Raw genomic sequence first — 26,703 nt, forward strand, 5'->3', positions numbered from 1 at the left:
TTGAATTTCTCTGCTGGTGATCGTCGAACGTTTGTTGTAGTGTGCCAGACGGGAAGCTTCAGCGGCGATACGTTCGAAGATGTCGTTCACGAAACTGTTCATTATGCTCATAGCCTTACTAGAGATACCGGTGTCGGGATGGACTTGTTTCAACACCTTGTAGATGTAGATGGCATAGCTCTCCTTCCTCCTGCGCTTCTTTTTTTTGTCGCTCTTGGAAATGTTCTTCTGAGCTTTCCCGGCCTTCTTGGCTGCCTTACCACTTGTCTTCGGCGGCATTTTTCAATTCAATTCGATTCAACAAACTCGCGAACTGCTCTGACTCGTGTGCGTGCGTTAACTTTGCACCACCACCTTTCTGATAGGTAGTGTGTTCACCAGAACCCCACCTGAAAACGGGCTCCCACCAATCGTCACGTCCTATTCTCCTATCACGGAGGCTATAAATTCGAAGCACAGCTACCAGCTTTTACAATCGACGAGTCCCGTCCGTCAGTTTTATTACTTCTCGTGGTGTCTAACGAACGAACTTAAAATGTCAGGTCGCGGTAAAGGAGGTAAAGTGAAGGGAAAAGCGAAATCCCGTTCGAGCCGTGCCGGTCTCCAGTTTCCGGTGGGTAGGATACATCGTCTTCTCAGAAAAGGAAATTACGCGGAACGCGTCGGTGCAGGAGCTCCCGTCTATTTGGCCGCCGTCATGGAGTACTTAGCCGCCGAAGTTCTAGAATTGGCAGGAAACGCTGCCCGTGACAACAAGAAGACACGTATTATACCGCGTCATCTGCAGCTGGCCATCAGAAACGACGAGGAATTGAACAAACTCCTGTCCGGAGTTACGATCGCCCAAGGCGGTGTCTTACCCAACATTCAGGCCGTACTTTTACCCAAAAAAACCGAGAAGAAACCTTAAACGAACGATCGATCCATCTCCGTGGCGAAAACTCAAAATATCGGCCCTTCTCAGGGCCACTATAGCTTTTTTTTTTCGTAAAATGACCGATGCATCTTTTCTTTTTGTATTATTATCATTGCGGTCGTCAATTTGGCTGTATGAAGAAAGATTTACGACTGCAATGCCAAAAGGAAAGCAAGGGGTGTTTACGATCTTGGTACATTTATCAGGTAGTCCGTTGTTTCTCGAAAGAACATCATGTTTCTTTTTTTTCCTCTTATTTTTATTTTGTGGTTCTGAAAAGAACCGATTTTGTATTTCGTATTTTATTCTGGTTTTCTCGAACGGTGAAGAGCGCCAGGAAATTAACCTCCGAAACCGTAGAGGGTGCGTCCTTGACGTTTCAAAGCGTAGACGACGTCCATCGCTGTCACGGTTTTACGTTTGGCGTGTTCCGTGTAGGTGACGGCATCTCGGATGACATTTTCCAAGAACACTTTCAGGACTCCGCGAGTTTCTTCGTAGATCAAACCGGAAATACGTTTCACGCCGCCACGACGAGCCAATCTTCTGATAGCGGGTTTCGTGATGCCCTGGATGTTGTCACGCAGGACTTTGCGATGACGCTTCGCTCCTCCTTTTCCCAATCCTTTGCCTCCTTTACCGCGACCGGTCATCTTTTCAGATTATTTCAACTGACACAAAATACCTGCACACCTCGTCCCTAGGAAGTCAACTACCGCAAAATTTCAACTAACGGAGCCTTATATAGATTCAACGGTTCACCATCGACCAATCGACGAAGTCAGCCGTTGACTTTGTTCACGTATAAAAGTACAATTTAATATGGCGGAATTTTTAGTACCCGTTTACCTTTCGACGCGTGCACGTCTAACGATCGTCAGTTTTGTTTTTCATTCGTTTCATTCGAAATGGCCAGGACCAAGCAGACCGCACGCAAGTCCACCGGAGGAAAAGCCCCCAGGAAACAACTGGCTACCAAAGCGGCCAGGAAAAGCGCTCCCGCCACTGGCGGCGTCAAGAAGCCCCACCGTTACAGACCTGGTACCGTGGCTCTGCGTGAGATCCGTCGTTACCAGAAAAGTACCGAGTTGCTCATCCGCAAGCTTCCCTTTCAACGTTTGGTGAGGGAGATCGCTCAGGATTTCAAAACCGATTTGCGCTTCCAAAGCTCCGCCGTGATGGCCCTCCAGGAAGCGAGCGAAGCTTACTTGGTCGGTCTGTTCGAGGACACGAATTTGTGCGCCATCCACGCCAAACGTGTAACCATCATGCCAAAGGACATCCAACTTGCCAGACGTATTCGGGGTGAACGCGCTTAAATTTTTCCACATCGTGTTTCGGAAGAACAACAACATCCCGAGAAAAACGAAACACGAATTTTATAACAAAAAAATCGGTTCTTTTCAGAACCTCAAACCTTACAGGCAAAAAAAAAAAAAATATATCGCCCTTCAACCGGAAATGAATAAAATAAAAATGTCAATAATCGGTCGGTCCTCTCGATTCGGGTTGGGTTGCGGTCGTTCGTAAAATTTTATTGCATCCTGTCATCACCTACCTGCCAGCTGATGCTATCTATTTTATTTGGTTTCGCCGTAAGGATAGTTTTATTTCTTTTTTTCGTCGTAGATTATCGTGTGGCCCTGAAAAGGGCCATTTGTGCGTGCCCCGTTGCCGGTAGTACGATGATGACGTCGGAACGAGGCACAGCCGAACGAACATGAGTCGAGTATCCATCCACGTTTCTCACTTTTTCCTCTTCGGCGAAGCGGCCTTTTTCACCTTGACAGGAATGGCTTTGGCTGTCTTGGGTTTGGGTGCTTTGGGTTTTTTAGTCGGACCAGCCTTGTTAGATTTCTTCGCTTTGGAAGGCGATCGGGGTTTCGGGGCGGCTCTAGTTTTCTTTTCTGCCGAGGAGGCGGCCGATTTCTTGGCTTTCGCTGCGGCGGCGGAGGCAGCGACGGCGCTCTTCTTTTCGGCAGCAGTCTTCTTCGCTTTGGGGGAGGCTTGTTTTTTGGCTGTCTTCGAGGAAGCCTTGTCGGAAGTCGTCGCGACGGCGGTACGTTTGGCGGATGATTTTTTCGTCTTGGATGCGGCGGACGAAGCGGGTTTCCTCTTGTCGGAGGCGGAGGCGACTTTGGCACCACCGGAGGTGGACGAGGCGAGCTTGAACGAACCCGACGCGCCCTTACCTTTCGTCTGAACCAGAGATCCCGACGCCACGGCGCCTTTCAGATATTTCTTGATGAAAGGGGCGACCTTTTCGGCGTCGACTTTGTAATTTGCGGCGACGAACTTCTTGATGGCCTGAAGAGACGATCCTCCGCGTTCCTTGAGTCCCTTGATGGCGTTGTTTACCATCTCGGATGTCGGAGGATGGGACGGTTTCGCCCTGGGATTTTTCGCTTTTTTCTCTTTCTTCGCGTGGGATTGAGGGGTGGCAGCGGAACCGGTGGTGACCGATGATGCTGTTTGATTTTCGACGTCGGCCATCTTTCACGTTAAAACGTTAAAAGTTAATAATAATTATTGAAAAAACACTTGCTCACACACGTACACTTCGAGCACCTCGTGAACGAGAATTGAACAAAAAAATTTTCTAAGTCTTTATAAAATAGTCGCCACTGCGGACGGAAGACTGAACGCGCACCGCGTCCGCCGTCGAAGAAATTGCAGGCCTCGGAATCGTTGCCCGCGTGATGGCATCGTCCTCTTTCCTCGATCACCATCGCCACCGTGTGATCAAGCTGGCCGAACTCGGTTTCCGAAGTTTCCCTGGAGATAGCGAAGTTCGTCTCGGAACGTCGGTGGGTTTCGAATCAGGTACACGCCCCTCCAACCACCAGCCCTAAATCCGGGTCGTCACGGTTTCGATTCGGGACCGACGGTTTACGTCGGCGGTGCGGGGTAGACGCGTCGATTCCGGGAATCCATATTTCGTTCGCCGAAATATTGGTCCATCTCTTCCCGGAATACCGCGCCACCTTCTCGATTTTACGACATCTTCGCGTCGCCAAACGCTTCCGAAACGGTCGAAGCACAGAAAGGACCTGGTGTTCGAACCGAGGCAATTCCGACAACAGGATGCCGCGAACCGCCTCTCCGACGTTCAGGTCGATCGTTTTCGGCGGAAGTTGAAACGGGACGAGTCGACGACGGGTCCCGTTGCCGTCCGGACCCTTCGGGACGGCCGAAAGTCCGTCGAGAGGATCATCCGAAAGGAGACGGTCTTCATCGTCCGACCGATGCCGCACCTACGAGTTTTCCGATATTTTCTTCGACGGATCTTCAGGTTTTCTTCCTTTCTTCCGTCTTTCTCTCTTCGTAATTTCGTGTCCGACCTGCGTCGTCCGAAGTCGGGGTGAAGATCGAAGAAAAAACGCCAAAAATAACAACTCGTCAGCCACGCACACCGCGTTCGAATGTCTAACGGTCCAACTTGGATTTTCGAAGATCGCCGAATCCGAGGGACGATAAATAATAATAATAATAATAATAATGGTAATAAATAATAATGTTAATAATAATAATAATGATATGATGATTATAACGATAATTATTATAGATAGGTAAATAGAAACACAGGTCTCCTCTCGAAAATCGGAACTTCCTGATATTACTTACATATTTCGGTCGATCCAAATGTGGGAATCTCGTCGTCGTCGGAGCAAGCAGCGCGGTGGGTGGGGTGAAATTCTGGATTTTCCACCGCCGCCGGCGGTCGAAAAATGTGCGACGCGGGAGATCGCCAGTCCGTCTAGTAGTCTCTCTTGTCGTTAGAGCGTGACGTGGTGGTTGTTGTGGGATTTCCCGTTAGTTCGGTCCGACGTCGGTCGTCAGAGGGTAAGTGCATACGGAAACGAAACGCATCGCGTTTTGATGTTCATATTCGTGCATCGGAATGTTAAAAGCAATATATTTTACACCAACGATCACACCTAAACACCACGGCAACGGCCATACCACGTTGAAAAGCACCGGTTCTCGTCCGATCACCGAAGTTAAGCAACGTCGGGCGCGGTCAGTACTTGGATGGGTGACCGCTTGGGAACACCGCGTGCCGTTGCCCCCCAACACTTTTTGTTTTTTTTTGAAATCCATAGCAACCACCGAACCGATTTGTTTTTCGTGCAGGTATTCGGAAACATGCACAGACCCGTATCATGTAGATTCATAGCTTTAAGTACTAGATAATTAAGAAAACAATTTTTTTTGTCGATTAATTGTAAACAATTGCAGAATAAAAACTCGTCAAACGGTAAAGGTTGTCGTTCGATCACCGAAGGTAAGCCACGCGGGCAGCGGTCAGCACTTGGACGGGTGACCGGTTCATTATATTCCTTCCGTGAGTTTAACAAAGATAACATATGCAAATGTCGTAAGTGCGACGAGGAAGACGGCGATCTTTTAATGTAAAAAAAATATATATTAGGTTACGCGTACATGCCACTTTGACTGCTGCTTTATTTTTTTGGTTTTTAAATAATTAGAGATCTGAATTCAACATATCAGTTCTATGTTATAATGGACAGACAATGTTGTATTCTTGGCCCCTAACACGTTAAGACCAACATAAAAACTAGAATAACTTACCATTCGTTAAACGTTAAACAATTTCGAACCACGTTTTTTTGAGCTCGAACAAACTCATAACACAACACTCATTTATTAGTCACTGGACCATTGTAAAACGAGAAGAGAGAAAAACCATGCGAAACTATTTTTAAAACGAAGAGAATAAAGGTTTTAAATGGTAGGGCTGTATGACAGACTTGTCAATTATCGTGGGGGGTACGGCTGAGATTTATGACGAAATCGAGTGGCGCCGGCGGTCGGTCACTTTCACGAAAGAGGTCTAAACACGGGTCGTTTACGATACCCTCTGGTTACTAGAAAAGTTCTAGACAGATGTTTGTCGGCTTTTCGAGGTATTTATTTGTGAGTCCAAAGACTCAATGGAGTAATATCGGACTGAAATTCCAAGATTTTGCTGTGTAATCCAAAAAACTATGTTCCTCGTAACATTTAACGATGTGTTAATTCAACTATTATTTTAATTTTTCGTATACGTATTTATACTAAAAAGTACAGCGCTTCCAACAGTGAATTGTGAATTGAAAATGTTTCAAAGAAAGATCGATAGTTTTGAAAAAAATTACATATTAATAAATTTAGATAGATTTAGAAGTATACATTGCACTTACTTTTCAAAATTATTGTACTTCTGATTTGGTTGAAATAACATAATATGTAGCAGTCATAGTTGCGATTGTAGAAAAAATCTTGTGTACATTGCAGTCGCGGCTGGTGTTGGGTAAAACCTTTATTTTTTAGGGGGTCATTACCCAAATGACCTCATGGACCAGCCGTTCCTGTTAGGTTTTATATATCAAATTGATTCGTCTGTCTTTTTCATCATGCCTTCGAAAAGCGAGCTCCTGTTTCGCCAAAGTAACTGTGACGTCAATTAAATACGATAATAAAATTCGGTTTTTCCCATCTTCTTTTCGTATCCCACCTCCACCCGGCGGCAGTAGTGCAGTGCTTATCAACATAATTACCGGCGTCTCGCCTCCACATTTTGACTTTTTTGTGTTTTATGTGTTCTCTAAGTCCAAAATTTTTAAATTTTTAAAAAGAGATTGCGGTACTATTCCTGTTGCTGAAATTATAATAATATATTTATTAATTTTTGTATTATATGTCTGTGTTATATTGTGTGAATTTGGAACAGCTATATCTAAAAGATATGCTTGCTTTTGTTGTTTATTTAAAATAATAATGTCTGGTCTGTTATGCTGAATGTGAATGTCAGTTAAAACTGTGCGATCAAAATATAATTTGTAATTGTCATTTTCTAAACAACTTTCTGGTTTATAAATGTAATGTGGTTGTGTATCCTTTAATAAATTGAATTTAACTGCTAAATTCATGTGTATAATTTTTGCGAATATATCATGACGTTTTTTATATTCGCTGTGAGCCAAAACGGTGCAAGATCTTGTATTGCAAATATAAAACCCTCAGCTCTTTAAAATATCTCCCATGTAAAGACTTTTGTTTTATATTTGCTATAGTGTCATATCACGAGCTCTATTGAGAAAATAATTTTTTAGTGAAGCAATTTGATTGTGTTGTAGAATTTCTAGATTTGAAAAACCCCTACCACCATTTTCGCGTGGTAAATTAAATCTTTCAACAGCAGATTTGGGGTGATGTTTACAAAATTTTGTAAAGAGAACTCTAGTTTGAATATTTATATTCTTTAAATTAGTTTTGGACCATTTTATAACACCAAAAGAATAGATTTAATTTTATAATTGAATGTTGAATATGATTTGATTGATTAATACCTAAATATTTATAAAATTCTCCTTTATTTAAATTTTTAATGATTTCTCCTTCTTTAGTTATATATTCTAAATTTTCGTAATGACCACGACATATTGATTGATTTTCAGTTATTGTTAAGTTTTATGTCATCCATATAAAGAAGGTGATTTAATTTAATATTAATTTTATAAATTTTAAGAATTTTAATTAACCATGAATGTGGTACTGAATCATAGGCTTTTTTGTAGTCTATGAATTGTTGTTGCATTATTTTCCAAACGTTTGAGACTTAAAATATTCGTCAAATGTTCTTCTTTTTTTAAATCAGAATACCCCTGACAAATCCGAACATTTTGTTTTGCGGTAGATAAAAATAAACATGGGCCAAGACAGAATATTAATATTCGGTGTGGAATTTTCCTGCGTTCTTGTTCATTTCTATCGAAGTGCTCACGAAAAGTTGTGAATATCAACACTTTGTAATTGTCGTAGTGAAAAATAAAAAAGATAGCTATGGGGCACAACTTATTTCGCACTTCATTAGAAAAGTAACAGTATTAAAATAAAAAAAATATTTTTCTAAATTTCGAACGTTAGGTCTATCCTGACCAGCCGCCAATTAGTGGTATTATTTTATTTTTTGCTGTTTTCCACAATAGTTATTTTTATATTAAATATAAACAATATTTTTTCTATCATTGATTCAAAAAATTGAAATTAAAAATTCAAATTTTTGAAGGAACTCTGAAGTTTCAATGCAGTGACCATGTTGCTAGGTAACTAATAAAAAACAGTGCGTGAAATGAAAAACAGAAATAGTCGTATGCGTTTTGTATGGTTTCTATGGTTTCGATCTTACTAACAATGCAATGAAAATGACCCACTTCAGGCACAGATAACTATGCGTGAATTTCAATTTTTTGAATCAATTATATAAAAACAAAATTGATTTGGCGGCCGCTACACAAAAGTGGTGGGAGGCGAGAACCTGTTTCCGCCGGTCTCCGTTTATGACACAGCTGACGGAAATCTTGTTCTTTTTTTTTCGTTTATTGTTAATTTTAAAATTAATAAATTTTCCCTGGATACGTATTCGACTTATCCGGTACGAGTTATTTTTAAATTAACTTAATGGCCCGTTGCTCTTGTTCTTTTTATCGTTTTATCGTTAGCAATAGTACAATACTCACGCATTTTTAATCTAAAATTAACAAAACTTGAATGGATCGGGATTATCACACTTCTGAATTGAAGTTTTCATTCGTTTAAAATATAATTGATAGTAATACGTAATGCGGATTGCCTAAACGTTGCTTCCATCACGTCAACATCACACATTCACGTTCGCCCGTAGAAATGGCGTGATGCACACGAAATCGATCCAAAAAGGCTCATAATATTTGTGTCACGCGAATCTACGTCGAAAACTAGAAAAAAAAAAAATTCAATTCGAATTTCAATAATCGAAACGATGCGTCGTCGATACTAAACGTAGGTAGTAACTAAAGTGTGATCGGGTGCGATAAAAGTGTCCGTCAATAATCATCATCCGACAATCATTTAATAGACGAACGCTAATTTTTGGCACTCACTCGGACGACAGAACCAGTCCAGACGGAAACCGGGGCGCGGGGTGGGTGGGTGGTTGTATGTCCGTGAATCTGTCCGGCGCGCGTCAACATTTCAGTTATCGTCGCGAGAGTTAAAACGAAAGGTGGTTAGTGTGAAAGTGACGTTTTTTCGTGGAGACACGTTACGAAGGGTGAGTACCTAATATAATATAAAACCAACCGAAAACCCACAATAGTGCCCCGGTTTATTATCGTGAATAGGTGTTTGGTAAATATTTTCTGTATTCCAACTAGCAAGTCTTTTATCAAAAAACTCCGGCAACATGGCTATTGTGGTATTATTGATACCACCTAACTGAAGAATGATTAAAAAGATTATAAAGTTAATAACTAAGTCGACGATTTTATCGGGAAATTGAACGGAGAAACAAAAATAGCTCTTAGCGACAGTTGCCTGAAGTCGCAAATAACGGCGATTGACGAAATCACGTTTTTTTTATTTTAATTCCAATGAACAATACACAGGGTCACAATTATCTGTTATGTATTCTATAATGTTTTGCAAAGTAAATAATGTGAGTTGTCATGCGTAATATTAATTAGCTAAGTAATTTTTGCAAGTATTTTATGTCAGATATGCAATGTATAATAACGTAATGTTGCAAAGTATTTTAATTTTTATGCTAGGTAGAGATAATAAAATAGAAAATGATTTAGGAACATAAAAAATCTCATTAAAACAGGAACAATTGAAATTAAAATAAACATAACATTCTGTACTAAAGTACAGTTTTGTTCACTCCTTTTTTCAAAGTCTTCTGTCCTCTCATTTGCACATACTGCTATTCCAAAACAGTGAAATTGTCTGTTTCAGGGAATCCTTAACGTTCCTTGCTAATGTCAACAACGTTTTCGATGAAACAAAGAGTCGGAAAAATGTCGGCTCATTGTATTCAATAACATACGCGACTACAAAACCATCTGTATCATTTGTAGGAATCGCGGTTTTTTCGATGAGAATTCGTTCTAATTTTTTCTTTCTTAAAAAAGCTAAGTAATTTTAATTTCACTAAAGATGAACATTTAGGCTATATGCTGGGTAATGCAAATCCATCAACCATCAACTAGGTTGTTCAGCAGATGTACGATTGTTTATTTGATTTCTTCTTCCGAAGAGTTGTATTCTGGCAAAATAGAAATTTATTCATAACATAACCTCAATCAACTAAATTATTTCGAATACAATAACCACATAACTACAAGTTGGATAGGCATGGGTGCAAAATACCGATAATGCATGAAACCTAAAGGGCCTACTGTTCATCCAATATATTTACATAGCTTAAATAGCATGTTTATTTTTTATAGAAAAATTTTGCATTTCTCGCTTTCTTAAACTGTATGTAACATTTTTCATATTTTTTCGCTGTCATAATGACATAATAAAAGTTAATTAAAAATCGCTGTTTCACGTCTTTTTCTTTTTTGTTCGAGAGTTTTTGTGGTTCTGAAAAGAACCGTTTATAAATGTGTCGAAAACGAAAAACATCTATTTCGAACTGGTGTACTTGGTGACGGCTTTGGTACCTTCGGAGACGGCGTGCTTGGCCAACTCACCGGGCAACAACAGACGCACGGCAGTTTGAATTTCTCTGCTGGTGATCGTCGAACGTTTGTTGTAGTGTGCCAGACGGGAAGCTTCAGCGGCGATACGTTCGAAGATGTCGTTCACGAAACTGTTCATTATGCTCATAGCCTTACTAGAGATACCGGTGTCGGGATGGACTTGTTTCAACACCTTGTAGATGTAGATGGCATAGCTCTCCTTCCTCCTGCGCTTCTTTTTTTTGTCGCTCTTGGAAATGTTCTTCTGAGCTTTCCCGGCCTTCTTGGCTGCCTTACCACTTGTCTTCGGCGGCATTTTTCAATTCAATTCGATTCAACAAACTCGCGAACTGCTCTGACTCGTGTGCGTGCGTTAACTTTGCACCACCACCTTTCTGATAGGTAGTGTGTTCACCAGAACGCAATTGGTCGACTAGTGCGAATACCAGAACGCTATTGGTTGAGTACAGCGAACAGCGAGTCGACCAATCATAATCGCCGTTCCGATTTACAGCCCGGCCACTCGACATTATAAATATCAGAAATTACCCGCAATTGGTTAGCAGTTCTGGGTCTCGTTCGTCGAGAGCAGATCAATATTTTTCACTCCGATGATTAATGGCTTAGGTGTAATTGTCAGTTTTCTCAGTGCCTGTTGTTATCAGTGATATAGTGTATTTGCGGAGGTGTCAGTGATGGGGAAATTGCGGGACTAGTGGGTCATTGAGTTCGCCGGAATTAAATATGAGTAATTAACAGTGCCCCTGGGGATAGTTTCGCGGATATTCGAGAAAGGAGTCATCGTAAAAACAAGCTTGCCTCAATTCGCAGTTATAAAAAACAGCGACAATAACGACATGCAGACTTAGATCCAGGAGCTAAAATCTACGTCACCAACACCGAAGAAAGTTTCAAGACGGATCCTCTAAAATGAGACCAGCCCGACCCAAAAGTTCACCAAGTCAACCGGCTCGCCAAGCCAAAATAAGGTAAGTGGAAGTTATTTTATTTTACAGGAACAGCTTAGAGAAGGATACCACTACCGCTCAAACTTACCCTACCGAAACGAAAGGGAAGTATTTGTTCCAAGGGTGTAAATAAAGACATCGGTCAACAAAACGCCAAAGGCAACGAAGCTGGATTTAGTGTTGAGGCGCCCCAGGGAACCGACAGTAACTCCGTGAAGCGATTGACAGTTTTTTTTGTATTTTGTCAGTTCACTTATTTATAATAAAAAATAAAAATAACAATATTAACATTTAACCAACAAAACTAATAAAAATCGGTCCTTTTTAGAGGCTAAATATTTTCATGCAAATAAAAGGAGAGGCAGCGAGAGATACTTGAATTTTACCTCTACACTGTTTGTTATTGGTGTAATGAAAATTAGGTGCTACGAGGTGAGATGGTATTGTGGCTGTGGTGGTCAAGGATGGCATTGCCGAGAACGTGTCACGGGCTGAAGCGCGAGTTCCCCAGGTGACCACCGTTGTAGATGCTGCAGCATGTCTGGTGTTGGTATGATCGCTGATGATGATGCAAAGCTGGCACATGTTCTACATTATCACGTGGATCTGACAATTCTCGAAGAAGTCTTTGTCTTTTTTTTGTAATGAATCTGTCCCGTCTCGCCGTCGGCTTCCTGGGTGCAGTGGAAATTGCCGAGGAGCATGTTTTATCTGTGATGAAGCTGTCGGCTGGCTCGCCCATGGCTTTCTGGGTGCAGTGGAAATCGCAGAGGTGCATGTCCTTTTTGTGCGAGTGGCTCTTGTAGCACCACGTCTTCTGTTGGATAGTCGGGCGGCAACAGACCGTCAGCGGCGAATTGGCCTCAATTCAAATTAGTCGGCCAATCCTGTTCCAGCATTCCAGACGTGATGAACCACCGACTCGGATTGGTCGGCTCTCAGGTAGCTGTGGAATTTTTCTGATTGTCGAACACCATCTTCAACGAAATGAGCTTCACCTGGAGCTATGCGATAGGTCATCTGGTATTGGTATGATCGCCGATGATGACGCAATGCTGGTACATGTTCTACATCATGGCGTGGCGTGGATGTGACAATTCTCGAAGAAGACTTTGTCTTTTCTTTGTAATGAGGCTGTCGGCTGGTTCACCAACAGCTTCGTGGATGCAGTGGAAATCGCAGAGGAGTATGTCTTTTTCTGTGATGAAACTGTCGGTTGACTGCATGTCTTTTTTCTGTGAAGATGCTATCCCCTGGCTCGCCGATGGTTTTTAGGGTGCAAAGAAAATTTGCCAAGGAGTATGTCTTTTTCTTGTAGAACCACGTCTCCTGCTGGATAGTCGGGCGGCAACTGACCGTCAGCGGCGAACTGGTCTCAATTTATAGAGGTAGGTGTCTGGACAGGTGGCTCGATCGCCGACTCAAATTAGTCGGCCAATCCTGTGGCAGCATTCCAGACGTGATGAACCACCGACTCGGATTGGTCGGCTCGCAGGTAGCTGTAGAATTTTTCTGCTTTTCGGACACCATCTTCGACGAAACGAGCTCCACCTGGAGGAATGCGATCGGTTGATTTTCGGTCGTTTTGAACTTCATCTGGTGTTGGTATGATTGCTGATGACGCAAGGCGGACACACGGTCTGCGTCATAGCGTCGATGTGACAATTCTCGAAGAAGCCTTTGTCTTTTTTTTGTAAAGAAGCTGTCGGGTGGCTCGCCGACGGCTTCGTGATGGAAATCGCAGAGGAGCATGTCTTTTTTCTGCGATGAATCTGTCGGCTGACTCACGAACGCCTGCATGGGTGCAGTGGAAATCGCAGAGGAGCATGTCTTTTTTTTGTGAGTGGGTCTAGTAGAACGAAGTCTTCTGTTTGATAGTCGGGCGGCAACTGACCGTCAGCGGCGAACTGGCCTCAATTTATAGAGGTAGGTGTCCGGACAGGTGGCTCGATCGCCGACTCAAATTAGTCGGCCAATCCTGTGCCAGCATTCCAGAGGTGATGAGTCACAGACTCGCGATTGGCCGACTCGCAGGTAGCCGTAGATGATGATGACGCAAAGCTGGCACACGTTATACATCATGGTGTGGATCTGACAATTCTCGAAGTAGACTGTCTTTTTTTTTGTAATGAACTAATGAAGCTGTCGGCTGGCTCACCGACGGCTTCGTGATGGAAATTGCAGAGGAGCATGTCTTTTTTCTGTGACAAAGCTGTCGGCTGACTCGGCTTCCTGGGTGCAGTACAAATCGCAGACGAGCATGACTTTTTTTGTGTGAGTGTCACTTGTAGAACTACGTCTCCTTTTGGCGAGTCGGCCGGCAACTGACCGTCAGCGGCGAACCGTCGATAATTTGTCTGATTGTTTACGGGGTCGAGACCGAGACGCTTTTTTCCCCAATCTGACTGCCAGTCACCAACTCATGGAATGTGAAAGGTTGTATGTATGACAGACTTGTCAAGTATCGAGCCGTACGCCCTAGCTGATCGGCTTTCAGTTGCGAATCCAGCAGGTCGAATTTATGGTGTGTGCGGGAAGGTGTAAACACAAATCGCGAGAAAATGGGGACTGCAGAGAACCTTGAACGTCGACGGAATGCAACGAGAGCAAAAAACTTCAGAAAAAACCTCTCGTCGGAGCCAAAGAATAAATGGGGGAACGCTCGGAAAACAAATACAGAAACTACGAAAATAGTGTCTACAAATATTTACCGGTTTGAATCCTTTACCTGATCCTCTGAGCTGGAGTTGGCCCTGGTGCGTGATCTGAAACACACTAGGTGATGATGTGTTAATTTTTGATCGAGAACTGCGCGATGCTTTGGAACAAAAACATGGGAAGTTGGCGCGGAAGCTTATGTGACGTTTCGCCCCCGTACCGTTTCACCCCCAAAATCTATCTACATTATATAAATAAAAATGAAATGCTGTTCGTTGGTAAGCGCATCACTTGAGAACGGCTGGACCGATTTCGCAATTTTTTTTTAAATGCTCGTAATAGTCCGAATGAGGTTTTAGGAAAAGAAAAATTGGAAATGTTGCCCGAAAATTGGAAAATTTAGGAAAAACTGAAAGTGCTTTTTTCTATTCTGTTTAATTTATGTTAAAACTCACCTGGATGAATACACTTCTCATCGCGAGATTCATACTTATGGAACCCGAAAAAAATCAAATCTATGTTTAAAAGAACTTAGACTTAATAAGTCTCAAACTGGAGTCTTGTTCTATGGTATTAAGTTTTACAACAAATTGCCAGAGGTGGTCAGGAATGCTAGTGTAGACAATTTTAAAATAAACATTAAAAAATTTCTTCTAAAGAAAGCCTACTACAGTTTCGAGGATTTTCTGAGGGACACGATTGATACATTAAATTAATATAGATATAGTTGGATTGGTTTGACCTACTTTTATTGTGTGCTATGTTGTTGAAGCATCGTGTATTGTGTTTTGCTGTTTTGTTCTACATACTCTATTGTACATATTTTGTTCTTGTATATGTTTGACGGGTGCGATACCTATTGGGTGGTGTACGAATAAAAATTATTATTATTATTATTATTATTATTATTATTATTATTATTATTATTATAGGACTTTTGTATGAACTCAAAACCATAACTCGGGATTCGAACCATGGAAATGCGTAATTACATTTGTTTTGTTCGTTATGGTCATGGAAAAGTTTACAGGAAAAAAAAAAATTCGGAACGATTACAAAGGAAAGTCGGAAAATTCCGACAAACTGCAAAAATTATAATTTTTGTATGCACTCTCTATCATAATTGACGATAGGGATAGATATGTTCTCGGAATGGAAATAACTTAATTGAATGTTTTCAATTGACTATTTCATTCATAGCTGTTTCAAGCAATCATATCACAATCAACAATGGACTACTAAATTTCAACTGGAAAAAATCAATCTAGTCAAAGTTTTGCCAGATCGTATGGACCAATCAAATCAAATAGTCCTCCGAATACCATTCGTGGTAAAATTTTACGATTGATATACTCCAGTTTGTTGACAATTTATCTCGTGACATTGGTCAAAAACAACTCGTCTACGACTCGTGTTTTTTTTAACAATGTCAAATAAGAATACGAATTTACCTGAGGGCCATAGGCAGCCGAAAATACCCCTTCCATTACCATGTTAATAACTTATTAAATTAATTTCTTTTTTCAATCAAAGTTATCTCAAATAATGTCATCACGACACTGACATCCTGTGATCTTAATACGTCAAAATGAAAACAACATTGATTAGAGGAGAATAATTTTAAACAGTTTATTAAATAGGTAGGTAGGTAGGTACTATGCCGGCCAAAAAAATTTCGTCCACTCTTTTCCTGTCATTTCACAAAAATTGGGTGAGTTTAAACTGTATTGTCATTATGGTTGACGTTTGCAAATTAAAATTTGAAATTTATTACTGTCACCCATGAATAAGGGTGGTCCAAGACTTACCATTCTTGCGATTATGCGGTTTCTAATTATCGAAAAAATTTTACGCTTGGCTAGGAATAGACACACATATGGAGCTATAAGGCCGTCCCATTATTTTATTTATTATCAATTCGGTTTCGCGTCAGGAGGCGATAATGTGAAATTAATCCAAATTCGATTTTTTTTTTTATCTAAATAGGTTCAAACTAATACAGAAAACAGAAATCTGAAAATAAAATAGTAATTTACGTTATAAGTCCGGTAGGTTACTTGTAACAGTACGAGTTAGACATTATGGACGAGGCGACGTTAGGAGCCGAGTCTAGAATGTCTAAACGAGTACCTGTTACAAGTACTACCGGATGTATATCGTAATGTATTTTATTTCATACTGGAAGTCTCTTGTGCATCATCATTTTATTTCAAAAATTAAAAAATCACATTATATTGTGAAAATAGCATCACCTTTTTTCCTGTGGCAACGGCCGTTGCTATTGTTTTTCTAGATCGAATATTTTTTGACTTTTTCAATTTTCAATGTCAGATTTGATGTATAAAAGGAAAACAGTCCGGTAGGTGTTGCTAAGTGACACTTTCCGGCTCTGATACTGTTATAAATCACCTACCGGACTCAAATTGATGATGCAATCGAGCATCTACCGGACAGTATGAAATAAAAAATTAAAACGCATCAAATTGCCGATTATTTGCAATTAATGAAGGTGCCGCACAACTGACAGGAATTTATGACGTAGTTACACTAACTGCCTAATCACAAAACAAATCAGAACTAAGATTTACAACACCCCATCGCCAAACTGCAGGTACTTACCTTGTCAGGGCCGAACTCGACTATTTTACGCCTAGCAATTTCGGCAAACATTCTGAGGAAATTTTGATTAGTAATAGAACAAGAGGGTACGAAATTGCCGGAAATTTCGTACCATCGAGTTGTATTCGGCATGACAATTCCACGAAGGAAAATTTTATAATTTATACGTATTGTTATGACTCTCAAAGCGTTAGTTAACGTAGTTGAAAATAACAAAAATTTTACTGTGGATCAAAAATAAGTTTATCAAAATTCGAGGAAGGAGGAGAAAATTACAGCGAGAATCGCCCTCAAATGTCACTTGATTTATATTGACAAATCACAACTCCGAATTGTTTGAATAGCAACCAATCACAATTAAATTAATCAAACTATTCGGAGTTGTGATTTGTCAATATAAATCATGTGACATTTGAGGGCGATTCTCAAACAAATTACGTAATAAAGTTGAAATTATTCAATATTCAGTTTTTCTAAAATATCCATTTTTCATTTAAAGAAAAATTCTTTACGGATGAAAAGTTGCTGCGAATCGTTTCTATAATACACTGGAATTTCAGCAGTACTGACCTGAAAAATGGTTTCGGGGAAGCCGACAACCCTGCGTCAAAAAGATTTATTGGGGGGCCATCACATTACGAGCCGGTGGCCGCTGTCCGGTGTTGGTAATTTCGCCACCAACCATCATTACGAGATTAACATACAGGTAAATTCGCCACCACCGTTTAATGGCATGCTAAGCCTACTGGTAATTTCGCCACTGTACTGCCCGGAATTAATCTACACCTACCTGCCCATAAGGACGGGGGCGCACTCGAACTGCGGTCCAAGTCCGGTCAGGTAAAAAGGGTCATAATCGGTCTTATTAATCTCCTCCCGAACTGCGGTCACGACCTCGAGAGGTGAAATTTTTTCAGTGAACAGCACGGAATCTTACATAATATTTTCTTGTGAAAGTAACATGCAATTTATGTGTAATCAACAAATATTCTTGGCATGAAAATGGCATTATCGAGTCAAAAGTTGAGTTATATTCAATGAAGGCCTGTTCACACATATTTGTCAGTTAAATGTCAGTTGTGGCCAAGATTCCGTGTGCGGAATAGCACCTGTTCAAAAAATATAAACTGAAAACAACCTAACTTAACACAAAAAGTGTCAATTTCCTTTAGGGAATTTGGTTATCACCGAAATACTACCAACAAAAACACTAGATGGTCATAGCCAACTTGGTCCCAAAAAGTTCCTGAATGCCTAATAAGTTGAATTTTCTTGACCGCAGTTTGAGATAAGATTTGAGACGACCAGGTAAGATAAAATTCTTTGACCGCAATTCAGGTGTTGGATTATTGGGCTTCTCACCGCTGACCGCAGTTCGGGTGCACCGAAGGACGGCGCCGGCGGATGGCCGCAACGATCTTATAATAGGTAGATGAAGCGTTGGTATATCTTGCGCGTATGCAGCATTGTCGTGAACATTAGAGAGAGAGAGTGACAATGTACAAATTACAAGAGCGACAAAGAAGGAGATATTGATATCACGTGGGTACGGGCAACTTTTAAACCGTTTGTATTAGCCAGATTAATAATTTAATTTTAAAAACGTTATATCGACGAGATATGCATGTTAATTGTTAAAGACAATTTGAATAACAGAAATAAAGTGTAGCAGAAATTTTGTTGAAAACAATGCAAGTACAAATTAAGTACATAATTAACTATCTATTTATTAATTAGATATTGTAAGTAATACGATGGATTAAGATTAAATTAAATTATGTTATATTAATTATCCGATAATAATTCATTATGATATGTATGCATTCCACCCCAAATTTCCATTTGGGTAACAATTCTTCTGAAATAACGAAACAAAAAATCAAAAAAATTGTATTTAAAAAAAACGAAAACATACAATTTTTTTTTAATGAAACCCCCAATATTTTTTCTTGATTCTGATAGCGCCTTTTAATTGCCTAAACGACAGTAACTTACATAAGGAAATTTTTGAGAAAAAATTAAAGGTTGAAAAAAATAAATTTTATAACGAAAAATACAAGTCAAAAACTGTCTTAATAAGTACTGTTACGATTTAAATTTCGCGGTAAATCGTAAAGGCGAGAACGTTCTGGAACATTCCAGAACGGGCTCTCAGACCCCGACTTCCGGTACCGGCCGCGTTAATTCGGCGAGAGGAGGGGAAAATATATAAAGGTGGAACAGACGCCATGACAGAGGTTCTCGACTAGTTCAGGTCAGAGGTTACGACCGATCCGGGTGTGAGTGTTGTGTTCAAAGGGGGAAATTAGGGGGTGTTTTAGTGTGCAACAGGTGCTGGCGAACCCGTGGAGGAAGACCGATTCGGCTGGGAAGTCGTCCTAGAAGAGTTCCAACCGAAACGTCGCGGCGGATAAAGGCTTCCTTCACGAGGGTCATCGACCCTACGCTTCAGCGGATAATTTCACCACCCTGTTGGGCCGACGTCATCCCCCAGGACCCCTCCGGAGAGCAGGACCTCACACCGGACTGTCCCTGGCCGAGGAACCCGAGTCCAGGAGCAACTCGTATCTGGCAAGGTCCTTCAGCGTCTTTCTTTTACTGTCCGCCATCTTGGCACATTTCTTTTACGTTGATTCACGTTATCGGACCTGGAGTGACCTCGCCAGAAACGACGCGCTCGCTGGCTCTCGGAAGTTTTTTTTTTATCATTTTATCACTTTACTTTATCGTTTTCCACTTTTTTGTACCGGGGCTAAACCTAACTAATTCACGCTTATCCCTAGGAAGTGTCGAGGGGAGGAAGGACCCCGAGGACTTTCCGAGGATACGGACGGCGTGATAGATCAGCGGCGGAAGAAGGACTCGGAGGACCTTCCTCCGGCTCGCTCTCCCAAGGACTCTTTTTTGGATTTCAAGCCCCAGGCCCGGTGTAAGGAAAGTTTGGTTTAAATTTCATGGATTGGTCATTTGTATAGTTTGATATTTAGCATGGTAGTACCGGCACTGTTTGTAAATTTAGCTAGAGTTTAAGCGCCTTCAGCGTGTTATTTTGTGAACCTTCAGTTCGCCACCTGCTTCGCTTTCATATTGTCAATTTTTGGTTAGTTTAAATTAGTTTCAAGGCTCAAATCTTTAATTTATTAATTTTTGGAAATACCACTTGGTTTGTATCCTAGTATCACTTTGCATAGACAACCGTGTTACGCTCGCAGCGGCATTTGAGTTTGAATTAAATAGTTAGGTGTCGAATGTAAAGCTAGGTAACGAAAATTAAACACCATTATTATTACATCTGTGTTTCTGTCCAACACCTGGTATAACACCGTGTTTGTGTAGTATCATTTCTACTTCAACAGCCTCGCTCTCGAGACGTAAGTGTGTTTTGTGCCAGACCTGGAACCGATCAGTCTCGAAATCGTTATTTAAATTTCCCCCAGTGAAGTTGGGAGATTTAAGTTTTCTCTTGTTGTTGTAGTAGTTCAGGAGAAAACAATAACGTAACAGTACCTACTTAAAATTATGGAATTAAATGTTCGATTTGCCATCCTCTAGCTTGTTGACAAGAAGCAAGTCTATGAAGAAATTTCTCCTGTTTTAGTTTTATTATTTAGTTTTATCCCCACACCTACTCAAAATTAAAATTTCTATACCTACGTTGTGTTTGTGTTAAATGAGCCTTTTTGGAAAACGCTTTGTAAAACAAATAACACATACGAATTATACTCAAAATGTCAAAATAATGTAAGAAGTCCCACGGCAAAAATATGAACTAATGGACATTTATGGTAACAGCTTAAAAAATTTAAAGTAGGAACATTCAAAACTACTTTATTTGACATCCACTTTTCATTTCTGTTGCAAATCGAAACTTTTACTAGCTCAAAATTTTATTTTTAATAAAATTACACATCCATTGTCACATTTAACATGGAACTTCTTACATTATTTAGATTATAAATTAACAGTACCATTTGACCGTTTGATTTACCTACTTGATTTTTTTACTTGTTTTTGTTTGTTATAAAAAAAATTTTCCAACTTTATTTTTTTTTCTCAAAAATTTCCTTATGTAAGTGCTTATTCACAATTGACATAAGCTTGACATAAGGCATAAGAAATTCATGATACATGTAGTGTGTATACTATTAATTTTTACGTAACTTATGAGAAGTGATCTCGGTGAACACTATTGTTGTGTACAAAAAGGCATGGAGAATCATATTCGAGTTATATCGACACATACATTATTTTCCAATTGCCCAAATTTACAAATTATTCTTAGGTATCTCTTATGTATTTTTTATGTCTTATGTCCATTGTGAATAAGCACTAAGTTAAAAACAGTTTTACACAGTCGTTTAGAATTTAAAAAAAAAAAACTGAGGGTTTTCATTAAAAAAATATCCATGACGTCGTCACTCGAAAACAAATGACTGCTTGGAATTTTATTTGGCACTAAAATACCGGGTGATTCAGATTGGTATTCGCGCCCCTACATCTTTTTTGTTTTAAGAAAAAAGTATAGCAAACCATATATATTTGTAAATCGCTTGTGAAACTACAATAGATGATGTTGTCAAATCTTCTCTACGATGACATATGTCAAAGTTAAGACAGTCAACTTTTTTTTTTTTTTAAATAGTACACTATACATTTCTTAGCCTATTCTTGTAAAGCTTTTTTCTCTACATTTGAATGTGTAAAAAAAGTTGACACTTAAATCAGAAAAAAATCGAGAAAAATAATAAAATATGATTTAATTTATTCGAAAGCGTTATTTTCTAAAAAGAGCTAGTTAGCCAAACATTTGTAAATTCGCATTATGTTGGTTCCCTGCATGTCACTATTTACAAGACAACCACGTAGCCAAAAAATAAAATTATTTGACCTTGTTTGGTTTCTAGCCTCGGGTGCGCCTCGGCCAGAAAACTGAGACTCGGACGAAATACCAAATCCATACTGAATTTACTATGCTAAATTCGCGTTATGTTGGTTCCCTGCATCTCACTATTTTAAGAATTACATAGCCAAGAAATAAAATTATTTGACCGTGAAATACCCGATCCATCCTGAATTTACTTTATTCGAATATTAGAATTTACACTTATTCGAATTTTACATAGTCGGCTATTCAAATATTCGAATACGATTCCCAAGACTCATCATGTCATTCATTCACTATCAAAATTCAACTACATATTTTCATCGTGCATGCATTCAAAGCGGTATAGTCAGGAAGAAGTTAGGTATCATAGTTATTTATTTAAATGTAGGTAGAGTTGAGGCCGTTGAAAACTCAGACACTTTGACAACGCCAAACTTTCAGCCTTATGGGATTGAAAGTAACGTTTCTCAAAATGTCACTCAAACATTATCCACATTAATTTCTCTCGCAATGGCTCTTATACTCACACCGTCCCTCAGTCAAACACATTTTTGCAAATCAGATAATTGCCGCATTTCAAAAGTTACGCGCGATTCTGCCCTAATATGTCAAATACTGACACTGACTTAATAATCCTTGATGAAAATCCTATTTACGCTAATCAAATTTCGGAATTTATACAGAGTGTTTGAATCTTTCCTGTCTGAGATTTCAACGGCCGCAACTGTACTTTAATAATTGACGCTATTAATGTCAAAATTCAATTGTCTCCATGCTAACTAGCTTTTTTAGAAAATAACACTTTCGAATAAATTAAATCATATTTTATTTTTTTTCTCGATTTTTTCCTATTGCAAGTGTCAACTTTTTTTAGACATTCAAATGTAGAAAAAAAAGCTTTACAAGAATAGACTAATAAATGTATAATGTACTATTAAAAAAAAAAGTTGATTGTCTTAACTTTGACATATGTCATCGTAGAGAAGATTTGACAACGTCGTCTATTGTAGATTCATAAGCGATTTACAAATATATATGGTTTGCTATACTTTTTTCTTAAAATAAAAAAGATATGGGGGCGCGAATACCAATCTGAATCAACCGGTATGTATTTTTATAAACTAAAATTGATCTATCCAAAGATTATTTTGAAAAAAAAATTTGTTTAATTTTTAATTAATTTATTCCATACTTTTGCCGCAATAAGCACAACAAGATTGAACCATGTTGTTATACAGGGTGTTCGGTAAATGTCCGGCCAAACTTTAACCGCGAGCTACTGGCTTCATGTAGAACTCGGAAAAAATATTTAAAAAATTCTATGTCAAAAAATAAATTGACATTTAATTTTTGAGGTACAATTTTTTTTAACTGCTTTTAGTCTTCTACGTTGTCTCACAACCTCGTAGGTAAAATTTCGGCATATTTTTAAAATACACCTTGTATATCATATTTTATAAAACGTACGCCAATGCGAAGTAACCTCTAGGAAATATGCTTTAAAACAAGACAACCGCATTGGTGTACGTTTTATAAAATATGATATACAAGGTGTATTTTAAAAATGTGCCGGAATTTTACCTACGAGGTTGTGAGACAACGGAGAAGACTAAAAGCAGTTAATAAAAATTGTACCTCAAAAATTAAATGTCAATTTATTTTTTGACATAGAATTTTTTAAATATTTTTTCCGAGTTCTACATAAGCCAGTAGCTCGCGGTTAAAGTTTGGCCGGACATTTACCGAACACCCTGTATGTAATACCTAAATAATTAAAATAATCAAAGTAAAAAGGTACCTACTTTTTGTGGGTATACCCACAATATTAAATCACTATTAGGGAGTTATCGCCCTGACTACGCTAAAATAAGGTTACCTTAAATTCATACGTTATTTTGTTCGAAATATCGTAGCTCGTATGATTTTAGTGTTACGATATAGGAAACTTAGCTAAACTTAGGCAAGGCCCGCTAAATTCCTATATCGTAACACTAAAATCATACAGGACACGATATTTCGGACAAAATAACGTATGAATTTAAGGTAACCTTATTTTGGCGTAGTCAGGGCGATAACTCCCTATTATGTAATTGATTTTTACGATAGTCTGTAACGCTATCCTAATACACTAAACACTAGAAAAAGTCATTAATTGTATCAAATAATAATTGTTCACTGTACAACCTTGTTAACACATCGAATCATCAGAAAAGATAAAACTAAAATTAAAACCAGAAAACATACAAAAAATTACGCAGACATCGACCACCTCTGTAGTTTTTAAATGACGGTTCCCAATGTTTTGCCCGTACCCCCAGCTGATCGCGGCTCTGCCCATCTCACTCTAATGTTCATCGCAATACCTCTCATTCGTCTATCCACCTATGTAACTATAAGGTCACTGGATGGCCGACATAAATATTTCTGTATCTGAGACAGGAATATTAAAACAAGTAAATGCATGTATATGGAAAAACAATTTATTATTTAAGATTACAATGGAAAGATACACATTTTAAAAATTCTTGTATTTAATTCTTTATTATTATGTCGTTTTATCATATTATTTATAAATTTTTGTCTGTCTCTGACATGCTTATTATGAATTTTTGCTACCAAATGTAGACTTTGTATTTTCACATAAGTGTCTATTTGACATTCTTTCAGTTTTTCTAAAAACATTGGGTATGACTCTCAATAAAAATGCCTTGAAAAATATTGGTGGCGAAATTACCGATGGGATTTTACTCAACGGGGATGCACAAAAGATTGAGGTAATTACTGGTGGCGTGATTACCTGTCCCCTTACGAGCTGCTCTATTCAGCTCTACCGTAAACGGTCTTGGATTCCGGCTTTTTTTAGCTTGATATTTGATTGCAATTTTGACTATTACCTAATTATAATTCGAAGTCGGAAGTGGATCAGTCAAAAAGGTGAGGAGTTCTGTAACTAGTAGAGAAAAAAAAACTTTCAATATTTGGACCAATTTGATATTAAATCGCTATAAAGTTAGTTCCATCATACAATTTTAATTGAAAAAAGTTGATCATGCTCAATCATAGAATATTAATTGTAGATTGTGCCTACCGAGTTTCAGAATTTTTGGACAATTATTAAATGCGTAATCGCAAAAATGGTAAGTGTTGGACCACCTGTATTGTTATACGAGTTGCACAAGACACTCTATTGTTGACGTTGTCGATCGATAGTATTTACGGCATGGCGAACGTATCTAGCGAGAAGTGCTCTATTAAAGGAACGAGTTCGACAGCATGTCTTATTATCTTCTTCGGCTCCGACGAGGGGTTTTTTCTGCAGTTTTTTACCCTCGTTGTAACGCAAAAGCGGGAGCATTCCGTCGACGTTTACGGTTGTCTGCAGTCCCCCATTTTTCTCGCGTTTTGTTCTTCCGAATATCCCCCAACCGTACACCCGACCTGCTGGGTTCGCAACTGGAGGCCGACCAGCCAGGGTGTACGGTAACTCGATACTTGATTAGTCTGTCATACAGCCCTACACATTCCATGAGTAGGTGACTGCCAGTCAGATTGGGGAAAAAGGAGTCTTGGACTCGGACCCCGTAAAACGTCAGACAAATTATTATTATTATGTCTTATTATTTAAAATTCTAGCTGACCCGGCGAACTTCGTACCGCCTCAGAATCAATAAATGTTTTGTTAACTTATTAGCTGAATTGAATGAAGTTTTTTTTATTAAGATAAAATGAATAATCAAAATGAATTGAAATTAAATGATTTAATGCATATATACACAAATTTAATGCTAAGCACTACGCCTTCTGACGGAGATTATTGGTATTCACGTCACGTGATGTGCAAATGTGATTAACTCCGATGAATTTACGACAATTCATTGATAGAGTACTGAAAAATTAAGTTTTTTCGGTAAATTCATTTGCAAGTGAGAGTATAATGAGTAGTAGAGCAAATTGCTGTGTCCCGAGTTGTATATAACCGTAGCCAACGTTAAATAACTAGCCGTGCTGAGAAATAGGCAACGTCGCAATCGTTCAGACTGGCGGACCGGGTGAACCGCCGAACATCGAACGCCTAACAAACATAAAGGCGCGTTTTTACACGTTCTCAATAAATTGACATTGTTTATTAGATGATTATTAGTATTACAACAATTCCCATCTTACCCCCATGACGGACGATATCTAATTTTACACTGTCCAGCAGTAGCGGCTCGTAACAAAATCAGAAGGGGGAGCAAACTTTTTTTTACAGACAGAATAACTAGATATTTATAACAAAGGTGCTGTGCTACATACTTTTCCTCATCACCGTAGAGGTAGAGTGCAAGATGCGTTTTTTTACTGTGGTTTCCCCAGTAGGCCTAATCCACAATAAGAAAAATTCTTCGTAACAAGTAACTAAATAACTTGTGGAATAATTCTAAAAACTTTTACTTGAAGACATTCATTAATATACATTTTTGTCTCAATATTTAAAGAATTATTAAAATTCAATGTAAAAAAATATATACTTACCAAATTCAACAATTTTATGTTTCCAACCAATCAAATTAAGTTCGATTGAAAATGTTGTTATTAAATCATTAAAATTGTTTATTATATCTGCTTTCATAAAATTCTCTACTTCATCGTTTTGCCTTTTAGAAATTGTTTCACCCCTAAACTCTGGATCAGTTCTCTCTTTAATTGCTGGCTTTGATAGATAAGACGCTAAATTTGGAAACACGCTAGGAACAGCCGCATTTTTTAGTCTGGGGCTTTTTAAAAGCAATTGTTTACAGTTTCCATCAGGTTGCAAATGTTTATCATATAAAATCATATCATCAGAACTAAAATGTAATTGACAGACCACACTTTAAGCTGAAGTTTTTTCAAGGGATTGCTTTTAACCATGCTTGTTTGCGCTCTACATTTTTAGGAAATTTGAAAACACTTACACCGCGATTGTTTTGTGCATTTCTTAAAGACGAGTCGTAATTACTTTTACAGCCTGTTACACAACACCTACTAGGCATGTTTGAATAATATTTAAATTTTAAATACCTGTTAGAAGTTAGAACCAACGATATTTCGTTTAACACACAAAAGTTAGGTTAGGTTTGTCTCGGTTTAACTTCCACCAAGTTGACGGCTTTAATTCCTGAAGAA

At 39.0% G+C, this 26,703-nt stretch overlaps 1 non-coding gene across 1 annotated transcript; it reads left to right on the forward strand.

Annotated features, from left to right (window-relative positions):
- The first annotated feature begins 4,865 nt into the window (after nt 1–4,865).
- On the forward strand, nt 4,866–4,985 carry LOC138140877 (5S ribosomal RNA). The gene has a single exon (XR_011162787.1). It is a non-coding gene; the product is annotated as a 5S ribosomal RNA (ribosomal RNA).
- The last annotated feature ends 21,718 nt before the right edge of the window (nt 4,986–26,703 follow it).

This window comes from Tenebrio molitor, unplaced genomic scaffold (genome assembly GCF_963966145.1).
Source record: "Tenebrio molitor unplaced genomic scaffold, icTenMoli1.1 SCAFFOLD_50, whole genome shotgun sequence".
Taxonomy (NCBI): Eukaryota; Metazoa; Arthropoda; class Insecta; order Coleoptera; family Tenebrionidae; genus Tenebrio; species Tenebrio molitor.